Source organism: Heptranchias perlo, chromosome 16 (genome assembly GCF_035084215.1).
Source record: "Heptranchias perlo isolate sHepPer1 chromosome 16, sHepPer1.hap1, whole genome shotgun sequence".
NCBI lineage: Eukaryota > Metazoa > Chordata > Chondrichthyes > Hexanchiformes > Hexanchidae > Heptranchias > Heptranchias perlo.
In genome coordinates this window covers 46458279-46476444 of record NC_090340.1, presented here as the reverse complement: position 1 = coordinate 46476444, position 18166 = coordinate 46458279, and the positions used below count along the sequence as shown (strand labels likewise).

Here is an 18166-nt window from a genome sequence, read left to right as displayed (position 1 = left end):
GCTGGAAATAATTGAGCATTTGATGAAACAAAGGTTTTTCATGTATTCTGATAACGATTAATGCTGTGAGCTCCTCGTTGTCTTGTCCAGCTGTCTGGTCTGATCTGTCTCCTAGACAGTCATTGCACTATGAGTCAGTTTTAATGTCTGGTAAGCATTGTAAATTTCTAAAGATGCCATTTTGAAATTATGCAGCCTGTACAGTATAATACTGTGAGCAGGTGTGAACACATAGTCAAAGAGAGCCACCAACTGGATGTTATGTGGTACTACAACAGAGTGTTGACTACTTTTTAAATTTATCAGTGGACATTAGATTCCGTACACAGGTCCAGATACAGTTTTTCAGATTTATGATTACGAGATAGAATTTAATAGATGTCTCAGGTTTTGTCAATTCTCAAGTCGCTGATTGCGGGGAAGGTGTTCCCACTTTGGGAGTTAACTGATAGGAGCTAGCCTTACAGATACAGCAATGAACATGTATACATCAGTATTTCAGCTGTGATCTAGTCTTTGTTTCTGTTTAATCACCTTAACTAAATAGTAATTCATTGATTGTAAAGCACTATGGGATGTCCAGAGGATGTGTTAAAGCGCTAGATTAATTCAAGTTATTTTTCTTTCTTGAAGGATAATAAATCTATAAAGGTGACTGTTTTCAGTGATTTTAGTATTCATATTGTATAAAATCCTCCCTTTATTCAAGGTTTTAAGTGGCATGATGTATTAGCACATTATACTATCACTTTCACAAATGGGCAAAATCCATACCATCACCCAAAACCTAGCTCGCTGAAACTGTTCACATCTTCCCAAATCACCAGTTCTTGTTTTCCACAAATTCTGAATTTTCTAACAAATAATTTCACCATTGAGGTTGGGTGAATGTATTCCAAAGCACAAAGTATTTTTTTGTTTTTTGTATATTTCAAAATGTAACCTGTTTAGATCAGTGTATCATCTTGGAGAAATGAAGGGGGAAAAAGAAACATTTTTTTTCCCTGAGATTTTTTATTTCTTTTACAACTCACTTACAATTTTGCAGAAGATTGTTTGGTGCTGAAGGTACAAGCATGCTGTTAGTACAAATACTGTGAGTAAAAGATGGACTACCAGAGAGGATCATTACTTATTATATAGGCAATTTTCCTGATATGTAGGAGTCCAGAAATGTTAAACCACCTATTGGTTTTGACACGATGCCCATATGGAAAAGGTAGCGAAAATGTCACACACAAGAATCTGAAGACTGTTCACAAACTGGAAAGGGCCCATGTTGCAGATTTCAGTTGAAAGTTCTACCTTATATAATTGTTTATTTACATCTGTAATGTTCCCAAATTCTAATAGGAATTCTAATATTCTAAAGGAAGCACTTTTTTTCCAAATAACTTTCACTTTTTATGGAAGAAAATAATAAATTTACCTTTTTATCATGAAAATGTCAATTTTCCTGTCGGCAGGAAGGTCCTTGAGCGAGGTTTCCCTCCCTCATACATCAATTATGCATCCCAAAGCAGCTCCATTGCAAACGGTAAACTGGAAAGGGTAAAGAGAGGCTTCAAACCACTTTGAAGCCATTCAAGCTTGAGAAGCCATGCTGCAGGCTGAACAATTTGCATTCCCAGCCTGTAGCATGGTTTTCTGGGTTCAGGTAGGTCTGGAAATGGCTCTCACGCTGGTTTGTAGTTGTGAACCACATTATCTGCAATGGAGCTTCTCTACGACATTTCCCATAATTAATGTTACTGAAGCAGCCTAATAGGAAGGGAGACTCTACTCAACACCTCCTTGTCGGCGGGAAAATTGATATTATCAGAAAAACACAAATAAATTCAAATTTTCAACCAACTCCACCAAAAACAGATTGCCTGGTCATTCATTCATTTGTTGTTTGAGAGTTTTTAATGTGCACAATTTGGCTTACAGAAAATACAATAAAACTATACATACTGGAGCAGAAATTACTCGGAGCGGCGAACCAATTCTGCTTGCCGTTCCATTAATTTATACTAACCCACTAACTTACTGCAGTCTTTTAGTCAGCCACTTCCTCGAATAGGAAGTGGAGAAGAGCCCAGCATCAGTTCACGCGAAGATAGGACCCTGGGAGAAGTGAGAGGATCACGCTTCCCTCGACCAACCAGATCGCAGCATTTTTGACAAGCTGCGTTCACCGTCTCTGCAGGCTTGGTACGTTAAACCAGGAAGTGAAAGGTACAACATTAAAATCAATGTAAAAACAGTCACAGACAGCAAAAAAAGAGAGGATAAGAAATAATTGAATTAAATAAAAGAGACAGAAGGGAAAGTAAAAAAAAAATAATTTTTAACAAAAATTGTTTTTAATAACCAAAAGCTATTAAAGTAAAGAGTATTGAGACTCCACATTTTAAAAAGTTAATTTCTAGTTGTTTGGCAATCATTAAGACTGTTAAAACTTAGTTTAGATCTGTATCTTTAAGCGTACCTGTTTTGTGGCGTAATTAAAAATAAAAACAGAAAATGCTGGAGAAGCTCAGCAAGCCAGGCAGCATCTGTGGAATTAGTGTTGGTTCGAGCAGTGTTGGTTCACCGCTTCAAGCAATTTCTGCTCCATTATACATAGTTTTACTGTATTTTCTGTAAGCCAAATTGTGCACATTAAGATCCCTCAAACAACAAATGAATGAATGACCAAGCAACCTGTTTTTGGTGGTGTTAGTTGAAAAATTGAATTTATTCGTGTTTTTCTGATAATGTCAATTTCCCTGCCGACATGGAGGTTTTGAGTAGAGTCTCCCTTGTTGCTTCAGTAACATTAATTATGGGAAATGTTGTAGAGAAGCTCCATTGCAGATAGTGTGGGACACAACCACAAGTCAGGCAGCATCTCCACAGATGCTGCCTGGCTTGCTGAGCTTCTCCAGCATTTTCTGTTTTTACTTCAGATTTCCAGCAGCTGCAGTATTTTGCTTTTAATTGTGGCATAATTAATTACTTTCCAGGTGGGCAGATAAGCAAATTTGCACTTTTTCAATGATTTCTCTGATTTCAGCATGCAAATATCCCTTTAATCCAAAGCTGTCATATTGCTGGCGATCCACTAGAAGCAAGTTCTGGATTTCCGTGTTTCACTGCGCATGTGCGAATGCCGGAACTTGCTCCTCCATTTCGCCACTGTTGAGCTCTCCGTTATTTTGCGAGCGATTTCTGCCCCATAGATGATTAAAAAGAAAAATCACTTGTCACGCCTCTGTGAAGTGTCTTCGGACATTTTTTCTACATTAAAGACGCTTTATAAATGGTAGTTGTAGTTGTAGTTTGTGACTTATGAGGTGGTTGATTTCAAAATGTAGAATACAGCATTATTCCTTATAACATTCTCTAATGTACCAAAATGTCTGATATGACTCCCATAGCTGATGGGTCTTGCTCATACTGGAACAGTTTATAGCACCCTCTGTGTATCGTGCTCAAGTATATAATATCACAACCCTGAAATTCCTTGAGACACAACCCCAGCAGTGCCTTCCAGCGCTGACCCCACCAGAGTTGGCAGCTATTGACGAGGTGTCAGGCCTGGCTCAGTGGTAGCACTTCTGTCTGAGTCAGAAGGTCATGAGTTCAAGTCCCACTCCACAGATTTGAGCACATTATCTAGGCTGACACTTCACTGCAGTGCTGACAGAGTTCTGCATTGTCGGAGTTGTTGTCTTTCGGATGAGAAGTTAAACCGAGGTCTCATCTGCCGTCTCAGGTGGACATAAAAGATTCCATGGCACTATTCAAAGTAGAGCAGGGAAGTTGTCCCTGGTGTTCTGGCTAATATTTATCCCTCAACCTACATTGGTAAAAAAAAACATATTATCTGGTCATTGTCTCATTGCTATTTGTGGGACCTTGCTTTGTGCAAATTGGCTGCCACATTTCCCCTCATTACAACAGTGACTATACTTCTAAAGTACATCATAGGCTGTAAAACACTTTGGGATCGTTCTGAGATCGAGAAAGGTGCTGTATAAATGCAAGTTCTTTCTTTCTTTACAGGACAGGTGGGTGCAAGTGCCACGTCAGGTGCATCTCTGGCACCAGCCTGCCTCTGATTGCTATAAATTCCAGTGACCCCTCCTCCAAACCATGGCCCCATGAGAAGAAGGATGCTCTTTAAATAATATTTTTAAAATTTGTGTTCTGGGGTCCAAGCCCACATTTATCCTTGTGGAGTTGCACCTCACTTGGTGCACTGGACACCACTGGTACATTGAGTCCCAGTCCAGCTTAAAGAGCGGGTACCCCTGGAGTAGGGAGTCTCTGTCCCCTGGTCATCATTTACTTTCTATGGGGCAGATGGAGGTTTCATCCCTTGCAAGGCAATCAAGAAACTCCCAGAAATGGTAGGAAGGCAAGGAATTTCAAGGCCAACTTATTCTATGGCTCCCAAAGATAGCTTTATAAAATCATCTATATATTAGATTACATAAATATGTTAATGGTAGATCACCATGGATGTTGGTTGCTATGTATATGAGCATTTATTTTAGATTCCTAGGGGGTTAAGTGTTTTGAGTTTCACAGTAGATTACCAAAACAAAGTGAAAAATAGCAATGACACATAGCAGTAATTTTAGGGTTCATGGTTATAGTTAAACCTACCGAGACATAGCCTAGACTTTCCGATTGGAGCAGAACTTCTACTCGTCAAGAAGATGCCTCTGCAACCCATGACGAATTTCCGCCCTGGGGTTCTGAATGTAGTGGTTGTGGGCCCTCCAGCCTTTGTCTAGGAGTCCCACTAAATTTAGGGCACAAAATACTTACAGCAGGCCTCAGAGGCCAACCTTAGAGTTGCAACCAGCAGCCCCATGCCTGCCGCATTGTAGGGCCTGGCAGTCCTAGAGGCCTGCCACACCATGTGTGCCGACAGTCTCAGAGGCCTGCCTCAGAGATGCTAGTAAAATAGAAAAAAAATGTTACCATTATTTTTCTTCTTTTTTCTGGAGCCTATGCATTGCAACACTTAGACAACTATAATAGACGCCCTTGCTATCGGCACCATTTTTTAGTCCCCCCATGGATCTCTAAATATTGAAGACCTGGGCCTGATAGGTGACCCTTGCGTCCAGTGTTCCACTGATACAAATGCTGGGAAATAAATTGGAGGACGTATGTCCATCGTTTACATGTTGTTTACGTGCATCTGCCTATATATGGACAAGTACACAGTATGTTGTTGTGCTTGGTCACAGGGAAATGGAAGGGAGTGGTAAGGATGCAATTTTCTGACCCTGTTCATCTGCGATCTGCTGAAAATCCAATGAGAAGGGCCCAGAATATTTGGCCTAGAAATTTTAGTCATGGGGTGACATTTCTAAGACCCTATTAAGTTAAAGAATTATTTTGGTTAATGAATATTAATAATGAATATTGGATTGTTGTCCCTAATTTTAGCAGTCTTGCAGGTAATTAATCAAACATTTTACTTCTGAACTTCTAAATGTGTTGTCCTCTGCTACCAGATGAACTGTGCCCAAGAGCTGCTGACCTGTTAATTTAAACACATTGCTGTGAAAAGCCTGGCCTGTATTGATAGTGATAACAGATCAGGGGCAACAATAATGCAGGAGACAGGATAATTAAAGCAAAAAAAAAGCCTCTTTTTCATCAGCAGCTCTTTTGTTGATGTTTAAAATGATCTTTTTTGTGTTATTGCGAGGTGTGAATCACCTACATCAACACTTCGATGATGCTCCTCACAATGATTTGCTCAATTTATCACATTTCAGTCAACTGTCCAATGGAATAATAAAATGAAAATAAAATGCTGGAAATCTGATGGAACACTTCAGTAGATTAAAAAGGAAATAACATGTAATTTACCTTCTCCTTTTAAAAATGAAGATCAGACTCACTGCACAACATTGTCTGAGATGCACAAAAATTGTTAAATAATGTGGGACATGTTAAGTTATCTTTGTTAAAGAAAGAGCCAGAAACAATGTGTTACATCTCAGACCAAGATATATTAGAAAATAAAAATAAAAACTTTGGAATACATTGGAAACACATTGCACGTCAGTCAGCATCTGCAAAGAGAAAAGACAGGTTAGCATTTTGGGTAAAGACTGATCGAGACTGATTTGGAAAGGCAAGAGAGCCCTTTTTAAAAAACTAACCAAAGCAAATAGAGCAGGCAAGAACAGCAGTGCCTTATCACGCCCTCAGATTCTCCAAAAGTGCTTTCCAACCACTGGAGTACAAGATAAAGATCAGACATGCAGATGTCTGCCTATTAACTGCCTATTACAAAGAGGCAGTTAGTAGGCTTAAGAGCATAGAATTGTTCGAGGTGCTGTCTTTCAAATGAAATGTCAAATGATCGTCTGTCTGTCCTGGTGCTTCAAGTGAGCATTGTAGATCCCATAGCACTACATGAAGAAGAGCATGGAGTTCCTTTGGTGTCATTACTCCCTCAACCAGATTAACCAATTATTCTTCTAGTTCCAGTTTGAAGGATCTTGCTGTGTTAAAAATAAAGAACTTGCATTTATCTAATGCCTTTCGTGTCTTTACAGCCAATGAATTGCTTTTGAAGTACAGTCATTGTTGTTTTGTAAGCAAATGCAGCAACCAGTTTGCACGCAGCAAAGTTCTACAAAGAATGCCCAATTTATCTGTTTTTGGTGGTGCTGGTTGAGGTATAAATGTTGGCTAGGACAGAATAACTCTGGAGTCACAGGGGACACAAAATAACTCCCCTGCTATTTTTTGAAAAGTGCCATGTGATCTTTTATGGCCACCTGAGAGGACAAACAGAGCCTCAGTTTATCTGAGAGATGGCACCTCTGACAATGTAGCACTCTCTCAGTACTGCACTAAAGTGTCAACCTAGATTATACATTTGTAAACAATTTTACAACACCAAGTTATAGTCCAGCAATTTTATTTTAAATTCACAAGCTTTCGGAGATTTTCTCCTTCCTCAGGCTATAACTTGGTGTTGTAAAATTGTTTACAATTGTCAACCCCAGTCCATCACCGGCATCTCCACATCTAGATTATACATTTAAGTCTTCGAATGAGGCTTGAACCCATGACCTTTTGACTTGGAAGGGATCAGCTATCACTAAGCTAAGACTAATGTTTGGCCATTGTATCTGTCTATACAGCACTCACTTCATTTCAAAGAAATTTACTATCTATGAAGCAGTTTCAGATATTTCTGAGAGGCTCTATAAATGTAAACCGTACTTTCTTAATGGCCTGTAAGCCTATTTTTTTTCAAGTTGCTCCAGAAAGTGTAACGAGGCTACTATATTCATGCGATTTAACTCAGGATTTTTAAGGATAATAATTTAAGGCAAGTGATTCCCACAGGGGTCCTCCCGATCTCCTGCCGTAACTTCCACTAAAGTTACAGTGAGAGATCAGGGCGCCCTCACAAAAAGTTCGGCTCTATGATATTCAGCTGTAAGTATAGCAATATTGTGGTATTTGTCTACTAACAGACATACAGGGCATGATTTTCACTCAGAGCGGGGAACCCAGCACATGTATAGATGTTAGCATGGGGAACCTTGAAGTCAAGTGAGTGTGTCGCTTGACGCACTTGGGAGGGAAAGGAACCGCGAATCGTAGAGGAAGGAGGGAGAGATCGTTGGCCACAGACAAAATGGGGCAGTGGGAGTGTGGAGAAGATCACGGGGTGGGGGGGCGCTTGGAGAAGACCGCATGGGGGAGGTGATCGGATCGGGAGAACAATTGGAGGTCGAAGGAGGCTGGAGACATGAAAGGAGGTGGAGGCATCGCGAGGCTGGTCGGTGACATCGGGGGAGAGGGTTGGAGACATCCAAGGGGGGGGAATCGGTGACATCACGGAGAGGGGGTCGGTGACATCACGGAGGGGGGAGTTGCCCATTGGGTCTACCATGGGGGTCTTGGCCATCGGGGAAGGGGTGGTCGGCCGATCGTGGGGGTCTGATCGCACCAGGTGAGCTTGTTGGGCCTGGATGAAGCTCTCCTGCTCCTCCTGGCTCACAAGCAGTGCAGTAAAGGCACTTACCTTATGGATCCGGCCCTTCTCGCCTCCTCTCACCTGACGAGAATCAGAAGTAATGGGAAACTCATGCAGGCAGGGTTAAATACGCTTTACCTTTATAAACCACAAAAAAATTAAGTGCCTGAACTATTGCAATGAAGTACACTGCCCCTTTAACGATCCGCCCACCGGCATTAAGTATGGACAGGACTTCCGGATTTTGGATGCGCAAACGTACCTGGGTTAAACCCAGAACAGAGCGCGTTGGAGCCGGGTTGCGGTCCCACTTCAAAAATCTGTTATTTTTACCTCCTACCCGCTCCAAAGAACGGGTGGGTTGGGGGTTAAAATTACCCCCACAGTTTCTCCATATGTTATTATTTTTAATGCAGTGGATATAGCCTCCAGAGATTATTATTTCTGACTGGTGCTGTTCCCATACAAACGCTTAATGTACTTGTACTAAATTCCTTAATGCAATGGCAAAACCCAAGAAAAGACAAAATAAATGTGAAGATAAGAAATACAATCCTGTGGCCAAGTACTGAAGCAGCTGAGTGCCAGATCCCTGTTTGATGGCTGGCGAAGTGGAGATACTGCTACATAATGTGGAAGCAAAATGGGGTTACCCTCCAAGACACTCTAACTAGAGGACAGCAGTACAGTATTCTTGGCAAGGAGGTGGCACCCAGGGTCAATAATGTGTATAGTACCTGCAGACCCTGGGGACAGATGTGGAAAAAATATAACACACCTTAAGCAACCTGCCAAGCTGCTTTGGGAGCCTGCAGAACCAATTCCCCCAGTTCCCCATGGTCATTGTCAGATAAGATATATAGAATGACATAGAATCTATAGCACAGAAACAGGGCATTCGGCCCAACTGGCCTATATTGGTGTTGATATTTTACGCGAGCCTCTTCTCACTTTAATTAGCTTTTCCCACCCTGCCCCACACCCCTCTATTCCCTTCTGCCTTATGTACGTATCAAGCTTCCCATTGAATGCATCTCCAGATGTTTTGTTATCTGATCTTTTAGCAAAGATTCTAGTATCTTTCCTACCACGGCGTTAAGCTAACATGTCTACAGTTCCCTGGATTTATTCTATCTCCCTTTTTGAAGATCGGAATTACAATTGATGTTCGCCAGTCCTCTGCCACTATCTTTTTTTAATTGAGTTTTTATTTTTGGATCCTCGTGCCTTTGCTATCCCCTCCCTAGTTTCTTTTAATATCCCTGAGTGCAGTCCATCTGGACCCTGGTTTGGTGCTCAAGTTTGGTTAATTTGTCTAGTATCTCTTTCTATCTTAACTGTTGTCATATCCCTCTTTGGTAGCCTGTTCAGTGAAAACTGAGGCAAAATATCTATTGAGTATCTGTGCCATTTCAGTATCATCTCCTGTGAGTTGATCTTGTTCATCCCTTAGTGACCCTATCTCTATTTTAATTAGGTGTGCCAGGATCTAGAGTTGATCACATAATGGCGTGTGTGGGCTGTTTGGCACAGGTGTCAGCTGAAGTGTCTCTCTAAAATGCCTCCTTTCACCTTGTATCATTTCAACTATGAAATAATGAGTTGGGGTTAGTTTTGAAGCACCATAATCATTACTTTCAACTTGGGACTCTTCACTTGGTTGCCTAAGCTCCCATGAAATTTTGTATTGTTAGAGCTCTGTTTTCATGACCCCTACTTTTGTAAGCTTTTCCTGTTCTGCTGAAGTTTTGGAAATGCTTCTGGGAAAAATTACTCTTTGACCCAACGCCACTGGTTTCCCATTGGAATGGTAAGGTACCACTTCAAATTTCCGCCGGGTCATCAGGATGGGAGCCTTTGTGGTACCTGTACAAGCACAGACTAATCTCATCAATTAGTAAAATGACCTCAGGCCTAGGATTTGAGATGGTATCTACATCCTGTAGAGTTGGTGACCGGGAGCCCTGCCGAGTCAATGGAAATAAAAATAAAAATGGGGAGAAATGTAAAAAGGGGTGCTGACTCTCCATCACCCGTTTTACACTATTGCACAAAATCAAGATCTATCCCTATGAGCTTTATAAAGGCCATCCTGCCTGCAGGTCGGCCTGAGACATCGAGTTTTCATGAGTGTGCTGGAGACGTAGCGTCCAGCATGCCCGTGAGCCAGAAAATGGCTCGTTACCCCTTTTACATACAGTAATTCGGAATGCTAAAAAGACTTAAATCGGCCACATCAAATCTAAGATGTCAAAAGCATGGGTAAGGCTTTTCGTGGCAAAGGGTAGAAGTAGAGGTGGGGGCAGATAAGCAGTTTTGGTAATTGATAGAATATGGGGTAGATACAAGATTGGAAAGAGGGTGTAATTTTTTTTTAAATGTAATCCATTCTTAGGATGTGGGCGTCGCTGGCAAGACCAGCATTTTTTAGCCCATCCCTAGTTGCCCTTGTTAAGGTGGTGGTGAGCTGCCTTCTTGAACCATTGTAAAGAATCTTACAACACCAGGTTATAGTCCAACAATTTTATTTGAAAATCACAAGCTTTCGGAGATTATCTCCTTCGTCAGGTGAGCGTGGGACTCCTTGGTTCAAGGAGTCCCACGCTCACCTGGTTCAAGGAGTCCCACGCTCACCTGGTTCAAGGAGTCCCACGCTCACCTGGTTCAAGGAGTCCCACGCTCACCTTGGTTCAAGGAGTCCCACGCTCACCTGACGAAGGAGATAATCTCCGAAAGCTTGTGATTTTCAAATAAAATTGTTGGACTATAACCTGGTGTTGTAAGATTCTTTACAATTGTCAACCCCAGTCCATCACCGGCATCTCCACATCATGGCTTCTTGAACCATTGCAGTCCATGTGGACAGTACATTGTAGCAATTTTACATCAGGAGTTTCTATTATAAATATGCATATAGGAATTTGTATTGGAAATACAAAAATAAGGACAGAATGTATGACTTTAAAATGAGAACTGAATCACATCCACCTTGGTCCAATTATCTCCCATTTTGTCTAACCTTGCATTCCTTGGTCATGATTACCAATGTGCCATGCCCTGGGAGATTGACTAGTGTGTGTATATAGAAATGTTTGTATGCTGACATCCATTTTCTCCATGAGCTTGGATATATTACAAGAACAGAGCAACTTTTTTCTATAAGGGAAAAAATTAAACTTTTCGGTAGGTTATTTGCTTCCTCCACTATTTTACCGCTGTCATTTTTAAGGAGTCGCATTGGTTCTTTAATAGCTTGTCTGTATGTGTTAATTGGCTGCTGTAGTTTCCAGATCCTGCAGTCACAATCTGTTAGGATCCATGGAAGTAGAGGGAGCAAGTACCTAGGATGTGACATTCAAGGGAGTAGCATACATATAGGATGTGAGACAATTGACGAGTGCTGCCAAATTACATTACTTCTGAGACAAGGAACAAGATGCCAGATGATCCCCCAAAGGACATTTGCTTGAATATTGGGCCAGGGAATACCCATTTGTTTTTTTTGTGTTTCAGTTAGCAGCTCTGTTTTTCATCTGGGAACACACTTACCTTGGCTGACCTGTGAGGTCATTAAACTTGTTTCAATAGTGTAATGGGGCCTTGGGGTTATGGAAGTGCTGCTCACAGCCACCTTTTTTCCACATGAGTCACGCTGCTGCATGTGATACTTCTTACCAGCTACTCCAACAATTGCTTCCCTCCTCTAATTTGTCACAGAAGCACTTCAACATCAGCCGCTGAAAAGTTAGACGCTCACCTTTTTCCTTTTCTCACCGCTGCCGTTAGATTCCCTCTTACAAAAACCTGCTCATCTCATTAAATGGACGCAGCTCCTTATATGAGAAAGCTGTGCTGTTCGTCCAGCCCCTTTGCACTGCAGCAACTCGCTAAGGCTTCTTCGACAGCACCTCCCAAACCCGCGACCTCCACCACCTAGAAGGACAAGGGCAGCAGGCACATGGGAACAGCTCCACCTGCACATTTCCCTCCAAGTCACACACCATCCCGACTTGGAAATATATCACCGGTCCTTCATCGTCGCTGGGTCAAAATCCTGGAACTCCTTACCTGACAGCACTGTGGGAGAACCTTCACCACACGGACTGCAGCGGTTCAAGAAGGCGGCTCACCACCACATTCTCAAGGGCAATTAGGAATGGGCAATAAATGCTGGCCTTGCAAGCGACGCCCACATCCCATGAACGAATAATAAAAAAAAAATTCTCCCCCCCTCCACCAACAACATATCTGGTCTACTACTGGCAGGACTCCCGTCCCACTCCCAACAGTATCATGGAAATTAGCTGACCCTGGGATTTCTGACCGGGTCAGCCTCCTGGGATTTTGGCAGGCTTAGGTTCTGCACTTCTATCGGACAATGGTGACCCAGAAATTTCAGGGCCCAGGTATCAAATCTGAGACCATCCTGGCCTGTGCAGCCTAATACAAACCATCGAGTGCATTTGCCAACTGAGTGATTGGGGTGAGCCACTGTACATTTATTTTCCAACCTTCCCCATTCACATTAAGTAAATCTTGTAAAACAATTTTCTTTTTTCTTCATTCTGTTTTTAATTTCCTATCTTAAAAATGAGCTGTAGACTTTGATACTTATTAGGCCTGTGTCAAATCATTTTCATCTACCTTGCTCCATGCACAAAACAAAGGTCACATACCTTGTTCCTCATGTTCCTTACATTGTGTAAAACATTTCAGTTAATCAATATTATAATGATTCCCAATTATAATTCCTCACAGTCTTGGCTGATCATAATTAATCAGTTTAAGTCGTATCGCTTGAGAGATTTGGCTTGATTTTACAGTACCTAAATATATTTCCATGGGATGTTACACTTAACCTACTGTAATAGATTATTGATGAAATATGTAGTTCTTGTACTGAAGCATGATTGTGGATGTAACAAGGAAGAGAGTGAGATCCTTCAATTGTCTACCAAATGTACAAAACTGCATCCTGTTGAATATTTTGTATAGGCAAATCATTTATGAATTTTCTTTTGTTGATTTTATTTGATTTTTGTCTATTGGGGAAGCAGGAACTCTTATTAGACAGTATCATCCTCTACTTATTACTGCTATTGAAACATAACAAGCTAATCAAAGCAGTGTGAGGATGTGATATAATTATCTTTCTTTCTGCCTATCAATCTGTTCCTTGAATCAACAGCACTCTTTGAATACATTTCACAAATTATCTTTTCAACTTTGCTTTTGTTGCTTCAGCCTTCAGATGATTAGTCAATTTTAACACATAAAGGCTGAAAATATATAGATTTTAAAAAAGATAATTATATTTTCTCCTCAAAAATATCTCAGTCCATCTATGCCCTTATTCCCTTTATTCATGTAATTAAATGCCCAGTATTTTGAAATAAGATTTTAAAACAAATTTAGCTCTTTCACCCTTCTTAAAATTAAAGCCAGGTCATTTAGGAGTGAAATCAAGATGCATTTTTTCAAACAAAGGGTAGTGGAAATTTGTACTCTCTTCCCCCAAAAGGCTGTAGGTGCTGGGACAATTGGAGCTTTCAATGCATGAATATTGAGTGATTTTACATACTATTCAGTTATGATCCACGCTTTCAATTCACGGATCAGATTTTGGTCTAAAACCAGATTATTAGTCATAGGGGTAAAAATTTGTCTGAGCCTGTTTTGGGGCCTAGTCTCGGCGCTGTGCGATTAGTGCTCGCCCGGAACAAGAGACCTGAAGATTGAAAAAAATTGATCCTCGGACCTCATCTGCATCCTCGGGGCAAGCTGCCTGGCGCTAGTCACACCTCTACAGGCAGGTCGCCCGACGGGTGAATGCAATTCAGGGCCGCCTGCCTGGCTGGCAGCGGCCACCTGGTAGCTCACGGGAGGAGTGTTGGAGTGGGCTATGGGAGGTGCTATTGTGATGCTTGTGGAGTTGGGGGAGCACTCCTACTTGTCCTGGCTCCACAGGAATGGTTTAAAAAAGAAACATTTTCATACTTTTGGTTGGCAGCCTGCGGGGGCTGTTGAAGAATCCTGAGTGGGGCAGGCCCAGAAACTAATTTCTCCAAGGGGACCCCAATAGGTGATGGGTCCCAATTAACATATTCAAGAGACCTAACATCTGTTTTTGGCGTCTGTCCAGGGCGCCTAAAAAGTTGACCCCACAAATTTAGCAGTGGGAACAATGTCTGCGTGGATTGCGTGCATGCCATTGCACTGCTAAATTGGTATGCATTGCCCCCGTTTTACATCCAAAAACGGGTGGAACGCAAACCAATTTCTATCCCTTAGCCTCATACTGCTTTGGCCTCACACCAGCTGTGCTATAACTAAATGGTGTGAATCTAATTTGAAACGTTCCAAGATCGTCCAATTGTTAAATTGAATTTTTATGTGTTTTGAACTGACTGTCTTGTCTGCAGATCGCTAACATTAAAAATCTAATGGGCATTTGGGCACTGGCAAGTAACAAGTGTGCATATGCATGCACAGAGCTCTTCTTTCCTGACCAGAGTGATGTGGAACCAACAATATAATTCTATGCTGCTGGGTCACACTACTGACACAAGTAACTATGTCAAACCAGTACCAGCATTAGTAGCAAGACCATTCTGACTTGGAAGAACTCAGGCACACCAAGGTGATGTATATTGCATTCACTGGTTTGACTGGTCAAACTGAGCGTAGAAACCATAGTTATTTGCACATTACAAATACGTTTGGGAAATGCAAGTGTTGTTCAGTACTAGACTCGACCGACAGCCACAGAGATGTAGCTTTTTGGGGATATCATTGTAATTATGAAATTTAAGCTATGAAAATCCTTTGTGTTTGACATGAAAGAGAATTTGCTAAACTGATAGACTAGTCATTTTGTTTTATTACACTATTGTTTTTCATTTGAGTTTTAAAAACAAGGTTTGGTTTGAAAATGTGTCATTTGTGTTGGTTGTACTTGTTATATTGATTAAGTTAGATTTTATGCTTAAACATAAATCTTGTGAAATAAACTGGCTAACGAACATGGGACAAGCAAGGTTTCAGAACCATGTCAGAACAATGGGAGTACATACCTGGATAGGTCAGATATTTAGCAATGTCCTTACGGAGATTTAGCTAGAACCATTGCCTAATGATTCAGTATAAAATATTATCATCTTTATAATTTTGTTAACAAAGGTTATTTATTTAGATTTATATTTGAAACCATTAATTTGTCTCCTACTGTCTGCTTGTAATGCTCATTTTGTAGATATATCTATTTAATATTCCAAAAGATACACTAATGAGAGACTGGTGTTCTGAATGGCTAACATTACTAATATAATCACATGACTTTATCATAATTCATTCAGTCACTACAAAGTAAATAAATTGCAGTTAATTATTAGAGTCTGGAATGAGCTTTGGATTGATTTATGAACTCAACAGATATATTCCGCAACACATTTTTCTTAATTTGTTTTTAATGAGTCTTTCAATTAATTTTCCTGGAAACATCTTAATGATGTTCACCACGGGTGTTGATGAGAATCTGTGTGCTTGTGACATTGTGCATATTTTAAAAGAAGATGATCATCTTCAGGGTTTCAGTGAACAAATAACATTTTACAAAAGTCAAGCCAGAAACCAGTTCCTAATGACTTTGTATTATGCATTCACATTGGTAATAACAATTAGAATGATGATAATGTAAAATGTTGGCAAATCAAATTGTTGGAGGGGCTGGTAGGAGTGATGTTATCCAATCCAAACCTGGTCATGGATAGGGTGTTTTTTTTAAAAGTCTGCAATGCCTGAAATGCGTATGCTTGTCCAAGTGCAAAAATGGGGATATCCGCAGGTAAAACAATTCATTTTAGTTGGCACTGCATGGCATTGTTTTCTATTTCACACTCAGGAGCCCAGTTCCCAGTTTTAGAAAAAGAAGCTCATGTACTTGTTACCCCATCCCCACTAATTCCTGCAGAGATAGAAAAATCGGACAAGACCACAGTAATTTCCGACATGCCACACAGATCATGGAAACCTTTTTTGTTCAGATCACTTTCCTTTCTGGAGCTCCAACCTGTCTTCAGCTTTTCATTTCTAGAAGCAAAGCTACCTGAAGTCACCAACTTGCAGCTGATTGACTATTCAGAGCAGGGATCTAAGGGAGAACCTCCCACAGTCATAAATCACTGTGCTATGCTCTCATAAGACAGCCCTTTCAGAACTTTATAGGTCTTGAAACAATGGCTAAATATCATGGCTTGTGAAATCCCTTACTGCCTGCAAAATTGTATCTCTTACTGCTACATCCACTTTTCACTCCTGTGGCTAGCTCGACACCTTCAGGAGATTTGAACTTGGTGCTTCATAAGCTCCTCTTGAGCTGATATGTACCATAGACTTCAACCTGTTTCATGAACATGGAATAAAGTTCTGATATTAGCCTTGCTGTCTGTCAGAAATCAGTGTATCTACGCTTTGGTAGCTGAATCCGCATATATATTTTGAGTTGTGTGCCACCAAATTTCGGTGTTCCTTTTCAAAATTTCATCCTGCACCTCTCAATTCAAAGAGGAATGTTTGTGTACCTAGTAAAAGGACATTTTCCTTTGAAGTTGATCTAATGAAGAGCTTTTGCAAATCTTCTCAGTATTTGCATTCCACAGTACTCGGAGTTGGGCTGTCCTTTTTCTAATGTCTTGCACACTAGTTGGTCAAGTGTTCTGTACTTTGATACAGGTGGTAGTACAAAGTCATGTTGAAAGATTAAGGGATACATGGACAGTACTTTTGGAATGTGTCCCTGCAGGAAACCTCACCAATCAGTACAGACTATCTTTATCATGCTATATTCACAAATATATAGTCGTATATTTATAAATTGTTGGCATAGTGTACAGAAAGGTTGGATTAGTTGGCAGTCTCAATCTGAGAACAGGATAGCTGTTATGGGAAATAAAAATGTTACACTGGCATTGTAGAGTTTTGCTTTCTGAGGTCAGGACAAAGAGACATTGCTAGGACCCATTGCTACACTTCTGACATCTTCCACTTCCATGAGCAATGAAGAGAAAAACAATAATCATTCACAGTAAACCCACATAAACCTTCCAAAAATTATTATTGTTAATTCTTAAAGATCTCTCTGCTGAGGAGGCTTAAGAAAATATGTTTTTATTTCTACCCCACCAAACTTATGGACCCTATTTTCACTGGAAATGAATCAGACTGTTAGCATTGTGGGCCTTCAAGTTTATAACATGTATATTGTACCTAGTAAAGTTCTTTACCTAAAATGTTTTTTCACTATCTAGAAATGAAACCTATCTACCGCTCAAGTGCTCTTGACTTTTTGGACCATAACTTCCACCAACAAAGTTTTTCCAGGCATGAACAGGACCCCTGATGTAAGACACATCCTCCTTTGGAAAAGTGCCAAGACTGTTAAGGGGGTCAAATAATTTAATACACCTCTTCCAGGAAATGGGAGTGTCTAAAAGCACAAAAGGAATTAGAATGCAATATCACTGAATTAAAAAGTATGCATAAGATCTAAAGATTTACAAATGCCCCTAATTAATGCTCGGGGAGGTCTCAACAGTGTTTTCTATTGCTTTCTGCACTTTCCTAATCCAAAGTACACTGATGTGGTGATAATACAAGCAAGCTCCTGGCCTGTACTGTCTATGAACAAATACAAAGCAGCATTACACCATCTGTTAAGTCCCAAGGTGAAATTACATGAAACCATTCCCAAACTAATGAATTCTTTAACTACTAGCATAAATCATATCAATCAGCAACTCAATCTTTTCAGAGAGACCAAGAATTATCTGCAAAATGTTTGTCACAATATTAACCCAAAGTTAGTTCCCATTTTGTTTGAACAAATAAATTCAATCCAATTTATTTTTCAGCAAGGAAGATATGGGAATGGTTTTATGTAATTTCACCTTGGGACTTTATATAACTAAATCCAAAATACCAATACCAGCTTTAGCACCATTGTTACATGCCAGTGAAGAAATTGACCCATATTGAATCCAAGTTCCATTATGCTGTCTTTAGAAAAATGAGCTTTTGGTCCCTCCTTTCTCAGGTGTGTTTATGTTTGTTACATTAACTCCACGTCAGCCTCCATTGAATGCCCTTTGTGCTTAATACTTTTCACTGCAATGA

General features: G+C 40.5%; 1 protein-coding gene across 1 annotated transcript in view; it reads left to right on the top strand.

The window, feature by feature from the left end:
* Positions 1-18166, top strand: part of LOC137333349 (early endosome antigen 1) — a 586801-nt gene that overhangs the window by 289918 nt on the left and 278717 nt on the right. The window lies entirely within an intron of this gene.